At 42.6% G+C, this 15019-nt stretch overlaps 1 protein-coding gene across 1 annotated transcript in view; it reads left to right on the top strand.

Moving 5' to 3' along the window:
- LOC132836945 (cytosolic purine 5'-nucleotidase-like) overlaps positions 1 to 15019 on the top strand; it is an 84675-nt gene that overhangs the window by 7148 nt on the left and 62508 nt on the right. The window lies entirely within an intron of this gene.

Raw genomic sequence — 15019 nt, forward strand, 5'->3', positions numbered from 1 at the left:
TCACTGTTACGGAGATGACCAGCTTGTGCTCAATAAAAATAACAACATTAACCCCTTTGGAACTGAAATATTATGTGGAATTTGATGATAATAATTTAGCAGATTTTCTGCACCATATTTCTTACGTACACCTTGAAATATGAAAGACAATGGGCAGAATCTCCCCAGCTACTTAACAAATTGGGCATTGGCACCAAGGTTGAGGGAGTTACATGAGATGGGCAGGAGAAGAAGAAAATGTCACACTTTCCAATCAAGTATTGAATAATGAGATGAAGTTCTCATTCAAGATTGGTGAGCAGCTGAATTACAGGCATTCCCATAAATTAACATAGAACAGCACAGTAGTACAGGTGCTTTGGCCCTGGATGTTGTGCCAACCTTTTATTCTACTGTAAGATCAAACTAACCTATATACCCTTCATTTGCCTATCATCCCTGTGCCTATCCAAGAATTGCTTAAGTGCCCCGAATGTATCTGACTCGACTACCACTGTTGGCAGTGCATTCCACGCACCCACCACTTTGCATAAAGAACCAACCTAAGACATTTCCTCCTGGCTTTATATATATATTTTTCTCCTGATTGTATAATTTTTCTTAAAATTTTGCCCTTTGTGAGAGTCATTTCTGCCTTGGGAAAAAGTCTTTGACTAATCATTCTATTGATGCCTCTCTCAAGTTCAGCTCTCTCAAGTTGCCCCTCATCCTCTTCGCTCTCATGAGAAAACCTTGAGCTCCCACAACCTTTTGTCATTAGACATGTCCTCCTCCAGTCCAGGCAGTATCTTGGTAAATCTCCTCTGCACCTTCTAAAACCTTCACATCCTTCCCATAATGAGGTGACCAGAACTGAACACAATATTCCAAATAAGGTCTAACCAGGCCTCCACAGAATTGCAGCTTAACTTCGTGACTCTTATACTCAATCCCCTTGTTAATGAAAGCCAGCACACCATACGCCTTTTTAACAACCCTATGAACCTGGGTGGCAACTTTGAAGCATCTATGGACATTGGACCCCGAGATCCCTTTGTTCCTCCACACTGCCAAGAATCCTGCCTTTAACCCTGTATTCTCATGATTAACTCATCTCACCTCATTAAATGTAGTTTCCCATTCTTCCACGTGCTGAATAGAAACCAGATAGTGACAATTCCTAACACGAAAGTCAGATCTGGAAATTCCAGCTCAGAGCTTCCTTCTCCAGCCTTCCATTTTGGACCCCACATGAGAACCACCCACCAATTTGATTAGGATTGTTAACCTGGGCCAATCAGGTTACAAAAATAGCCAGGAGAAGTGTATTATTTCCCCCCCCCCAACTCTATTTTAACTTAATCCCTGCCCTCCCCTTCACCTTTTTGGTCATGAGAAGGGCACTGCTTGTCAATGGCCACTCTGGTGTTTTCGTTCTTCCCGGTGGTAAAAACTAAATAAAGACTCACGCCACTTGTTGTTTTTCACTGTGTCCTATACCTGCACACACAAAACATGGGTGCTGGGGAAAATATAAGCACTACTGCTGTTAGGCGGTAGTGTGGGGAACATAGAAGAAGAAAAATTATACAATCAGGAGAAAAATATATATAAAAAACCAGGAGGAAAAAACATCACCAGGAGATTTAGAATCTCCTCCGTTCAGGGGACTGATTCTGAGCTGGCTAGGCATAGCCAGTATACTATGCACAAGTAAATCAAGGGTGACTTGGTGACAGGATACCAGCCTCGGCAGTATTTTCACACCATGACCTCCAGGTCCCCAGAAGCAAAGCAGGATGCCAATTGTTCTCTGTTCAGCATGTCCAGTCCAATTGACATAAACTGTGCAGGGCAGGCCAGTGCTTAACCAGGTAGACAGTTGGGCATTACAAATAGCATAGGTGCCAAAATTCCTGGGAGATCCCAGCAGTGGACCGTATGTTTGCCTCTGGCGAGTGGGAGTATACAATGAAGACAGTGCAATAGATATGTGCTTCATTGCGAATAAGGCTAGTTTGGGAATGTCTTTTGGGAAAGGTCGCTACAGCTTGTGGAGAGAAATACTCCAGGAAACTCACCAAAATTAACAATTAGTCGATTTCTGGCGTAAAATTCACCCCAAAGTTTTCCCTCTGTATTTCAGTAACTCCCCGGTTGGAGAGCCACTCCCAGATTCCTGCAAGCAGTGCCATTTATCAAGCCAGAAACAGCTGATTATTGGTAGCTGGGAACATTAACAACAAATTTTGTTGTGACCTTTTCTGTGTAGTGTAGCTCAGGTCCTCTTGTGTTGTTCAAAGATGCAAAATGCTTTTACACAAAGTCCAAGTTCTTATTTGATTTTAATTTCAACCAACTGCACACCATAAAACACATCCATGTTCTGGTTTACTATTGCTTCATATACATTTGATTACTCCTTGGCAAATGTGAGACAAAGAAATAAAATGAACTGAATTGAAAGAAAGCAACCAGATGATAGGGCTCTGTAACCAACAAAAAATAAGAGCAGTAAATTAAAACAATGCACCCCAGCATTTCCTGTGCCTGCTGGCCTCATAGAGCTTCATGCATGCCATTGAACACTGCATGTGTTCAACTCTCTCCAAAGATACCTGTGCATGCAATAATTGCAAAAGAGGTGCTATCATAATCAGCTAATTAGCTGTCACCTTTTTGTATCAATTCTCTACTGTTGTCCACTTACCAGCAGAAAGTGGTCAGATTAATGAGCAATGTCTTCAATTACAAGGAACCAACAAGGTAAGCAGTGACAACACTACATTTTCGCCAGAAATGTTTTCAGTGTGGAGTCCAGTCAAATATTTCATTTGAAGCAAATGTTCAGTGATAAGCTCTTGAGAGTTTCTTATCTCCGAGTTCTGTCTGTCCAATTTTTATATCAGTGTCACAAGTGTGGTGCAACTATGTCACATTACTGGCAGTAGTTTTTCTGAAACATCAGGTTCAGATGCTGTATAGATTGAAAAATTAATTTTCAGTGAACTTTCACCCAGTTTACTGAACTGAATCATTTCAGATATACTGCAATGCTAATTTTTTGTCATTTCTGACCCAATTATAAACATTAGTAGCTTGCATTATCACGATTCTACTAATGTTTTGCAGAAGTAGATAAGGAAAATGAGCAAAACAGTCAATGATGAAGAAACTCAGGAGGTCTGACAGCACCTGTGGAGAGAGGAACAGAAGAGTCTGACTGAACTCACTGTTAACTCTATTTCTCTCTCCATAACTGCTGCCAGACCTGCTAAATGTCCCCAGCGTTCTCTGTGTTTGCAATTTTTGTGAAGATTTGAAGCTCACATTGTGATTCGTGTTGTAAGTTTGTTCACTGGGCTGGAAGCTTTGTTCTCAGACTCTTGTCACCATGCTAGGTAGCATCATTAGTGAGTCTCAGTTGAAGCGCTGATGTACTGTCGCGCTTTCTATTTATGTGTCGTGGTCTGTTATGGTCCAGTTCTTTTTCTAAGAGGTCGGTAAATGGGGTCCAAATCAATGTGTTTGGACAAACCTACCAACACACTGAAATAGCTCTTGATGAATCTAAAGGACCTTGGACCAACAACCAGCAGAACGAACGTCATATACAAAATACCCTGCAAGGACTACCACAAACATTACATCAGACAAATTGGCAGGAAATTAGCCATCAGGATATACGAGCACCAGCTAGCCACTAAAAGACGCAATCAATTATCATTCTTTACATACAGATAACAAGGGATACCAGTTCGACTGGGACATTACATCCATCCTGGGTCACAGAAATAGAAAGTGGGACAGTACCCACCACTTCAACGGAGGCTCACTGATGATGTTACCTATCACGGTGATGAAATGTCTAAGAACAAACCTTCCAGCCAGCGAGCAAACTGACAAGCTGTTCTCTGTGTTTGTTCAGATTTTCCAGCATCCACAGTATTTTGCGCAAAATAAGCAGTTTATCACATTCCATACAGCCTGTGGGACCAAAGCGACAAGACAAAAATGCTTGGAATGCTGTGTTAATTAAAGTAGAAAGGAACACAAATTGATTAAAGGAAAAATGTTAAATATTGTACATTTCAGAATCTTTGCTGTCCAAGACAATGGAGCTTGTGTAATCAGCATAGAAAGTGCTTCCAGCTCACTGCCTTTATTCTTGATGAAGGGCTATTGCCCGAAACGTCGATTTCATTGCTCGTTGGATGCTGCCTGAACTGCTGTGCTTTTCCAGCATCTGCAGTCATTGTTTTTACCTCATAGAAAGTGATAGAGTCAGATAGCATGGAGTCAGACCCTTCGGCTCATCTTGTGCATGCGGACCAGTTTTCTTAAACTGAACAAGTCACATTTGCCTGAGTTTGATTCATATCCCGTCCGTCCAATGTCTTCACAATGATGTAGTTGTACCCATCTCTACCACTCCCTCCAGCAGCTTGTTCCATGTACGTACTATCTTCTGTGTGAAAAAGTTGCCCTTCATATCCCTTTTAAACAAAGCTGTGTCCTCTAGTTTGGATTCTCCCTACCCTGGGGGAAAGACCTTGGTTATTCACCTTATCTGAACCCTTCATGATTTTATAAATCTCTGTAAGGTCACCTCTCAACCTCTTACGCTCCAGGGGAAAAAAAAGTCCCAATCTATCCAGCCTCTCCTTGTAACTAAGACCCTCCAGATCTAGTTACATTCTTGTCAATCTCTTTGGCACCCTTTCCAGTTTAATAACATTCTTTCCACAGCAGGGCGACCAGAATTGTATGCAGTACTCCAAATATGGCTTTACCCCGGTGATGTACACCATAACATAACGCCCCATCTTCTGTACTCAGTGCTCTGACCAATAAAGGCAAGCATCCCAAATGCCTTCTTCACCACCCTGTCTACCTGTGATGCCACTTTTAAGAACCACAAGGTGCTTAAGTGACTCCCTGTTTGGCCTGAGTGAATCTCCATGCTGACAAAAGCCTGGAGAAATACTTCACTGATATATATTGAAGACTTTGTATTTCAAATGTGATTGACAGATTAAATTGTGATTCCTATTTGTTTGGAGATAATTGTCAATAAGTAAATGATGAATTAGTCACACTTTGTACAGTGTGATAGAATTATAGAATCTCTACAGAGTGGAAGCAGCCTTTTGGCCCACTGAGTCCACACTAACTTCTGAGGACCATCCCACTCTACCCTATCCCAAAATCCCTGCATTTTCCATGACTAATCCACCCAGCATACATATCCTTGGACACTACAGGATAATTTAGCATGGCCAATCCATCGAACCTGCACATCTTTGAACTGTGGGAGGAAACCAGAACACCTGTTTCAGAAGAGATTTACCAGGATGTTGCAAGGAATAGAGAATTTGAGCTATAAGGAAAGGTTAGATAGGCTGGGACTTTTTTCACTGGAGTTGTAGGAGGTTGAGAAGTGACCTCAGAGAGGTTTATAAAATAACAAGGGGTGTAGATAAGGTGAATGGAGAGTGTCTTTTCCCTACAGTGGGATTTCAAGACAAGGCAGCATATTTTAAGCTGAGAGGAGAAAGATTTTAAAAAAGACACCAGACAAATTTTTGGAGATTGGAATCAAATCCGGATATCTGGCACTGTGAGGCAGCAGTGCTAACCAATGGTTATTAAATCCAAGTATAAGATATTCAGCACAAATATTTTTCACATAATGACTCCCTATAAAGAAATTTATGGTCAGTGAGTCATTGTACTAAATGAACTTAAACTCTTGAGTCAATCCTTGTGGAGAAGAAAATATGTTTGTGATCTTTAATTTATGGAAAGTAAGTACTCTCACACAATCAGTTGGAATCTGGTCATCTCGCAGTCTTGATTATGAATAACAACATTTATTTGTAGAAGACAAGAAGTCAAGTAATTCACATTTTCTTTTCAGCCTTCTCTGCCATTCAACAACGTAATGAACATGGTATGTTTAAATATATCAAAATATGATTGAAAGTTCTATTAAGTTGCAGGAAGATGAGTCAAAAACTAATATTTTAAAGTTAAGTCAGGCAATTATGAGAGTATGAAAGCTAAAGTGAACCGACAAATTTGGTTAAGGACACTTAAGTACAGGTACTTAGGCAATATTTGAGAATACATTCCAACTTGTTTACCAACCTTTTTACAAGGAAAAATTCCAAGAGAGGACAAAGTGATGTCCGAAAAAATTAAGGACTGTATTGATTTGTTAGAAAAATCATATAATTGAGCAAACGTGGGTGAGTAGATGATAGTTAGAAGATCAGACAAAATCAGACAATTTAGTCCAGAATGACTAAAAACATAATAAGGAGCAAGAGAGAATGCTAGCTCGTTACGTTTTTAAAAATAGTCTGTGGAGATATTTTAGAATGAAATGAGTTCACAAAGTGAGGATTCAGTTGACACAGAAAGTGAGCATGGTGGTTTAATAGTGGAAAATAAGGAGATGTCAGCTGAAGTGAACAGGTATTTTGCATTAGTTTTCATTGTACAGAATGCAAGTAACATCACAGAAATAAAAGTAAATAAGGAAATGAAGATGGAAGTCAGGGTGGTTTTGTGTCAGTTATATAGGGGGTTGGTGAGATCACATCTGAGTACTTCATTCAGTCTTGGTCTCCTGACTTAAGGAGGATATAACTGAATGGAAAGGAGTGCACAGAAGATTTACCAGATAAATAACTGGAATGGGAGGTTGTCTCATTATGAGAGGTTTGACAGGCAGGCTTCTATCTCATGAAATTCAGCAGAGCAAGAGGTAACTTGAATTTCCTGAATGGTTGTGAAAATGTTCAGATGGAAAGAATGTTTCTTTCTGCGAAGAATCTAGAACCAGTGATCACTGTTTCAAAATAAGGAATCACCCATTTAAGACAGAGATGATAAAAAATTTCTTCTCAGAGGACTGAGAGTCTTTGAAATTTGCTTTTTCAAATGTTTTTTGACAAAGTCTTTGAACATTTTAAAGTGGAAACAAACATTTGATGAGCAAACAGGGGCAATGTGGAATGTTGAGTTACAGGTAGTGCCCAGATTATGAACGAATTCTGTTTCTGAGTATGTTCTTAAGTCGTTTTATACACAAGTCAGAACACAACGCAGAAAAATATAAAATATCCATTCATAAGTATGATCAAATGTTCACATGTCAGATCCTTAAAATGAGTAGTAATATAAGATCCTAGTTGTACGTGTGACCATTCATAAATCGGCGACCACCTGATTTTATTGAACAAGTTCAAGGCGCCCATGGCTCATGTTTCTAATCCCTCTGTTAGTATCTAACCTTATTCCCTTAAAATCTGTCAATGTCAATGTTGACATCCTTAGTCCTCTCGTCAAGATCATTCTTAAAATTTCAAACCCTCACGGTGAAGACATTTGTCCCTGCATCGGTCCTGAGTATCTGACATTAGTTTTAGGCTATAAAACCAGAGAAACATACTTTCAGCATTCACCCTGCCAAGTACTCTCAGATATTTTCATACTTGTCTGAAAATACTTACCATTCTTCTGAACTGCAGAACAAATGGGCCCACTTGGTGGCAGCAGATCACACAAACATCTGAAAAGATGGACAAATTGGAAATCAACACTTGAATTGAATTAGCTTTATTGTCACATGTACTAAAAGGACTACAGTGAAAAAAGTCTTTCAAGACGCCACTTACGGTGCCATCTTAACTACAAGGTACAGATTCTTCAGTACTTTTGTCATTTTCATAAATGATTTGGATATGAGCAAAAGAGGTACAGTTCGTAAGTTTGCAGATGACACCATAATTGAAGGTGTAGTGGACAGCGAAGAGGATTACTTCAGATTACAACAGGATCTGGACCAGATGGGTCAATGGGCAGAGAAGTGGCAGATGGAGTTTAATTCAGATAAATGCGAGGTGCTGCATTTTGGGAAAGCAAATCTTAGCAGGACTTATACACTTAATGGTAAGATCCGAGGGAGTGTTGCTGAACAAGGAGACCTTGGAGTGCAGTTTTATAGCTCCTTGAAAGTGGAGTCGCAGGTGGATAGGATAGTGAAGAAGGCGTTTGGTATGCTTTCCTTCATTGGTCAGAGTATTGAGTTATAGGAGTTGGGAGGTCATGTTGCGGCTGTACAGGACATTGGTTAGGCCACTGTTGGAATATTGCATGCAGTTCTGGTCTCCTTCCTATCGGAAAGATGTTGTGAAACTTGAAAGGGTTCAGAAAAGATTTACAAGGATGTTGCCAGGGTTGGAGGATTTGAGCTATAAGGAGAGGCTGAACAGGCTGGGGCTGTTTTCCCTGGAGCGTTGGAGGCTGAGGGGTAACCTTCTAGAGGTTTACAAAATTATGAGGGGCATGGATAGGATAAATAGACCAAGTCTTTTCCCTGGGATCGGGGAGTCCAGAACTAGAGGGCATAGGTTTAGGGTGAGAGGGGAAAGTTATAAAAGAGACCTAAGGGGCAACATTTTCACGCAGAGGGTGGTGCGTATTTGGAAGGAGCTGCCAGAGGATGTGGTGGAGGCTGATACAATTGCAATATTTAAGAGGCATTTGGATGGGTATATGAATAGGAAGGGTTTGGAGGGATATGGGCTGGGTGCTGGTAGGTGGGACTAGATTGGGTTGGGATATATGGTTGGCGTGGACAGGTTGGACCGAAGGGTCTGTTTCCATGCTGTACATCTCTATGACTCTATGACTCTACAAATTCTTAAGGGAAAAAATTAGAATATAAAATTAGAAAAATAAAAAAATGAAATCCGGCATGACAGATCAAAGGAATAAATTGCTAAAATAGAGAAATAAAAAGTTAACATAACAGTCTTTCCAACCCAGACCACCCTGGCTCCTTTCTTCTGTGTATGTGCCAAGCCTTGAAGGCAGCTAGTCTGGGCTAAGGCCACACCAGACTGAAAAACTACCACAGGCTGCCAACAGATCACCACCAGACCAGGAGACCACCATGATGGGTTGCCAAAAGACTGCCATGGCTGACCAGGGAGATTGTCATGCTGGGGCTGAGACTGCCATGCCAGGCTGAGAGGTAGCCACACTGGGCCAAGAAGAAGCCACAATGGGCCATGAGGAAGCCATACTATGCTGAGAGGACACCTCACCAGGTCAGCACTGAGGCTGAGAGTCCGAGCCCACTTGGGTTGCGGAAATTGGAAAACACAGATTTCAGATATGAAAGTGCTGTTTATGAGAATTTGCTTGTGTCACTGTGTATGTGTATGACTGCAGCTGCTTGACTTACTTTTGTTATTAACAAAAGACTTTGTTCAGAATAACTTGTAAAAGGACACGGAAGTGGTGGATGTGGTGTATTTGGATTTTCAGAAGTCTTTCAGCAAAGTGCTGAACAAAAGGCTGTTCCACAAGATAAAGGTGCATCACATTAGGGTAATAATTGTGCATGGATAGAGGATTGGTTAAATGAGTCGTTTTCTGGTTGGAGATCAGTGACTCATGATGTGCTTCAGGAATCAGTATTGGGACTGCAATTGTTTACAATTTGCATTGATGATTTGGGGTTGGAGACCATATGTAATGTGTCAAAGTTTGCAGATGACACTCAGATGAGTGGAAGAGCCTGTTTGTAGAGGGATATAGATAAGTTAAGTTAGTGGGCAAGGGTCTGGCAGATGGAGTACAATGTTGGTAAATGTGAGATAATTCATATTGGTAGGAATGACAGCAAAATGGACTATTATTTAAACGGTGAAAAGTTGCAGCATGCTGCTGTTCAGAGGGAGCTGGGTGTTGATTTGCAACTGCAGCCGGAAATTAAGAAGGCAAATAGAATATTGTCCTTCATTGCTAGAGGCATAGAGTTTTAAAACAGGGAAGTTATATTGAAATTGTACAGCAAACTGATGAGGCCACACCTGGAATACTGTTTGCAGTTTTGGTCTCCAGTGAAGAATTTTGTTGAATGTTTTTAAGGCAAAAGTAGAATTTTGAACAGTAAAGGAATTAAATGTTATGGTGAGCGGATGGGTAAATGGAGCTTACAATCAGCCATGATCTTGTTGAGTGGCCTGAGCCTGCTCCTATTTCTTGAGTTCTTGTGTCCTTATGACATGACAGGTCAAATTTTATCAGTTGAAGCGCTGTCCAGTTCAGTTTCTTTCTCATACAGTATATGTCAATTTAAGGTGTCACATTACACTTTCAGTTACATATATATTAAATATACATTGACATTTCACATCAAACAAATTCTGGTGGAAAGAGCTGAAGTACCTGCACTGCTTTCCAAACTTGTGCATTATTGGAGTGAAATTTCACTCTCAGTGCATCTATGAAGTGGACAAACTGTCTGTCTGAATTATATTACTTATTTAATTCATCTTGACATGTTAGTGCCAGGGTCAGCCTAAAGTGGCTACCAGAAAATCAACTCTACTTCGTTGACCTGGATGTATCAGATCCTCTCAGGTGTAAATACTTGTACAAAGTAGAGGCAATTGTACAAAGTCTCAGCAATTTTATCTGCTTTTCACTCATTCAGAACAAGAAGAATTAATTTCATTCTTAGAGTCTTAGTACAGCCCTGCAGGAGTCTTTTCACCCCAAATGAGTGTGGACCACTTCTTTCAGAAACCAATCCAGTTCATTCTGCTTCCCTAACCTCAACACCTCTTTTCACAAAACCCTGCAGTCCTTCTCTCCCCATTACACAGAAGGGAACTGTTAAATCTGCATTCACCAAACTATCACAGAGGTTATTTCTTTTATTTGACTCCTCAGCCTCTCCCAACTTGTCTCTATCTTAACATGCAATCATTTTGTCATTCTCTATTTGCCTTCCCTGTCTCACTGTCTCCATCTCTTGTAGTCTGAAACTGTCTGCATTTAAACTGCAGTTTGTATTTTCAGGTCAGACTCAGAAAGCACGTCATTGAGCAAGGTCACTGCATCAGTGCCGCAGTTCATCTGCAGAATTAAAGATTTTCCAGAAAAGGACACTGAGAAGGAAGGAAGAACTGGACAGACACATATGCAGTGTTTTGCAACAATTACGTGGTTAAAAGGATTTTGAAATCCCAGCCATGCTAAATTCTCTAACCTGTACCCAATACTGCCCAAATACTGTTTTTATAATTGCTGCTCTGCATTTATTACTTAGAACATAGAACTGTTCAGCATAGTAAGGGGCCCTTCTGCCCACAGTGTTGTGCCGAGCATGATGCCAAATTAAGCAAATCCCTTCTGCCTGCCCTTGGTCCATATCCCTCCATTCCTTGCATATTCGTGTGTTTATTCAAAAATTCTCTGAAATGCCCTGATTGTATCTGCCTCCACAATCACCCTGGCAGCGCAGTCCAGAATCCTACCACTCTTTTTGTAAAAAAACTTGCACGTCACATCTCCTTTGAACATTCTCCCTATTACCTTAAATGTATGCCTCCTCGTATTAGATATTTCAACTTCATCAACTCTATCTAAGCATTTCATGATTTTATATACTTCTATCAAGTCTCCCCTTAGCCTCCACTGATCCAGAGAAAACAACCCAAGATTTTCTATCCTCTCCTTACAGCTCATACCCTCAAATCCAGGCAGCATCCTGTTTGAAGTAACTGCACAGGGACCAGGTCCCATCACAAAGTCAGTCTTTATTTACTTGTGCACTGGCAGTAACCAGCCAGCTCAGAGTCAGTCCTCAACTGAGGAAATTCTAAATCTCCTGGTTATGTTTTTTTTCCCCTGAATGTATTGGTCAGCCAAGGCTTTCCTGATTGGCCCAGGTTAACAACTCCAATTATGATTTCGCAGTAAACAAGATCCAGCTGGTCCCAATCAGTACAGTGGTAAACCTCTTCTGCATCTTCTCCAAAACCTCCACATCCTTTCTGTCATGTGGCAACCAGAATTAAATGAAATATTAACTGTGGCCTAACCAAAGTTTTATAAAGCTGCAATATGACATCCTGACTCTTGTATTCAATTCCCAATCAATCAAGGCAAGCATGCTAAATGCCTTATTTACCACCTTATCTACCTGCGTGGCCACTTTCAGGGAATTATGGACTTGAACCCCAATATCTCTCTGTACCTCAATGCTGTTCAGGGTCCTGCCATGAACTGTATACTTTTCCAGCACCTCACACGTACCCAGATTAAACCCTCTGCCATTTCTCCACCCATATTTGCAACTGATCCATATCCCGCTGTATCCTTTGACATTATCCACAACTCCATCGATCATTGTATTATCTGCAAGCTTACTAACCCACCCATGTGCATTTTCATCCAGGTCATTTCTATATGTTACGAACAGCAGAGGTCCTCGTATGGATCCCTGCAGAACACCACTACTCACAGACCTCCAGGCAGAAAAACACCTTTCCACCACTATCCTCTGCCTTCTATGGGCAAGCCAATTCTGCTTTCACACAGCCAAATCACTGTGGATCCCATGCATCTTTTGGTTCCAGATATCATTTTATGTTATTTAAACATACATTTTGCACTTTTAAAAAATTCATTCAGTGAATATGGGTTCCCTGACTGGGCCAGCATTTATTGCCCATCCCCAGTTGCTCTTGGGAAGGTGGTGATGAGCTGTCATCTTGAATCACTGCAGTCCAGTGTCGAGTGGAGGGAGTTCCAGGATTTTGATCCAGTGACACTGAAGGAACAGTGGTATGATGAGTGACTTGTAGAGGAACTTGCAGATGGTGGGTATTTGCAGCTCTTATTCTTCCAGTTGGTAGTGGTTCTGAGTTTGCAAGGTGTTGTCTAAAAAGCCTTGGTGGATTTCAGTACTGCATATTGTTGTGGGCATTGGTGGTGGAAAGAATAAAAATTTTTCTGTGGTGATAATGGGGATTCAGCAATGATAATGCATTTGAAGGTTAAAGGATAATGGTTGGGCTCTCTCTTGTTGGAGATGGTCATTGCCTGGCATTTGTGTGGATGAATGTTCCTTATCACTTGTCAGCATCAGCCTGGATATTAGCCAAGTCTTGCATCATTTGGACACTGTTTCAGTATCTGAGGTGTCTCGAATGGTGCTCAATATTGTGCAGTCACTAACGAATGTCCTTACTTTAGACTGTACAATGGAGGAATGGTCATTGGTAAAGCAGGTGATGTTGGTTGAGTCCAAGAAACTACCCTGAGGAATTTCTGTAGAGATGTCTTGGCTCTGAGCTATCTGTGAAACCAGCTTCCTTGTACCAATTATGAATCCAATCAGCAGAGAAGTTCCCCCCACCTCGATTCCAATTGATTCTAGCTTTGCTCAGGCTTCTTGGTGGCTCAGTGGTTAGCACTGCTGCCTCACAGTGCCAGGACCCATGTTCGATTCTAGCCTTGGATCCTCCCTGTGTCTGCGTGGGTTTCTTCCAGGTGCTCAGTTTTCTCCTACAACCCAAAGATGTGCAGGCTCGGTGAATTGGCCATGCTAAGTTGCCCATAGTGTCCAGGGATGTGTAGATTAGGTGCATTAGTCAGGAGTAAATGTAGAGTAATAGGGTAGGGGAATGGGTTTGGGTGGAATACACTTTGGAGAGTCAGTGTGGACTTGTTGGGCTGAAAAGTCTGTTTTCATCCAGTAAAAAATGAGGTCTGCAGATGCTGGAGATCACAGCTGCAAATGTGTTGCTGGTCAAAGCACAGCAGGTTAGGCAGCATCTCAGGAATAGAGAATTCAACGTTTCGAGCATAAGCCCTTCATCAGGAATAAGAGAGAGAGAGCCAAGCAGGCTGAGATAAAAGGTAGGGAGGAGGGACTAGGGGGAGGGGCGATGGAGGTGGGATAGGTGGAAGGAGGTCAAGGTGAGGGTGATCGGCCGGAGTGGGGTGGGGGCGGAGAGGTCAGGAAGAGGATTGCAGGTTAGGAGGGCGGTGCTGAGTTGAGGGAACCGACTGAGACAAGGTGGGGGGAGGGGAAATGAGGAAGCTGGAGAAATCTGAATTCATACCTTGTGGTTGGAGGGTTCCCAGGCGGAAGATGAGGCGCTCCTCCTCCAGCCGTCGTGTAGTTGTGTTCTGCCGGTGGAGGAGTCCAAGGACCTGCATGTCCTCGGTGGAGTGGGAGGGGGAGTTAAAGTGTTGAGCCACGGGGTGATTGGGTTGGTTGGTTCGGGCGGCCCAGAGGTGTTCTCTGAAGCGTTCCGCAAGTAAGCGGCCTGTCTCACCAATATAGAGGAGGCCACATCGGGTGCAGCGGATGCAATAGATGATGTGTGTGGAGGTACAGGTGAACTTGTGGCGGATATGGAAGGATCCCTTGGGGCCTTGGAGGGAAGTGAGTGTGGAGGTGTGGGCGCAAGTTTTACATTTCCTGCGGTTGCAGGGGAAGGTGCCGGGGGTGGAGGTTGGGTTGGTGGGGGGTGTGGATCTGACAAGGGAGTCACGAAGGGAGTGGTCCTTGCGGAACGCTGATAGGGGAGGGGAGGGAAATATATCCTTGGTGGTGGGGTCCGTTTGGAGGTGGCGGAAATGGCGGCGGATAATACGTTGTATGCGCAGGTTGGTGGGGTGGTAGGTGAGAACCAGTGGGGTTCTGTCTTGGTGGCGGTTGGAGGAGCGGGGCTCAAGGGCGGAGGAGCGGGAAGTGGAGGAGATGCGGTGGAGGGCATCGTCGATCACGTCTGGGGGGAATCTGCGGTCCTTGAAGAAGGAGGCCATCTGGGTTGTGCGGTGTTGGAATTGGTCCTCCTGGGAGCAGATGCGGCGGAGACGAAGGAATTGGGAATATGGGATGGCGTTTTTACAGGGGGCAGGGTGGGAGGAGGTGTAGTCCAGGTAGCTGTGGGAGTCAGTCGGTTTATAATAGATGTCTGTGTTGAGTCGGTCGCCCGAGATAGAAATGGAAAGGTCTAGGAAGGGGAGGGAGGAGTCTGAGACAGTCCAGGTGAATTTCAGGTCGGGATGGAAGGTGTTAGTAAAGTTGATGAACTGTTCAACCTCCTCGTGGGAGCACGAGGCAGCGCCGATACAGTCATCGATGTAGCGGAGGAAAAGGTGGGGGGTGGTGCCAGTGTAGTTGCGGAAGATGGACTGTTCCACGTATCCTACGAAG

The sequence above is a fragment of the Hemiscyllium ocellatum genome, chromosome 48 (genome assembly GCF_020745735.1).
Source record: "Hemiscyllium ocellatum isolate sHemOce1 chromosome 48, sHemOce1.pat.X.cur, whole genome shotgun sequence".
In the NCBI taxonomy this organism is placed as follows: Eukaryota; Metazoa; Chordata; class Chondrichthyes; order Orectolobiformes; family Hemiscylliidae; genus Hemiscyllium; species Hemiscyllium ocellatum.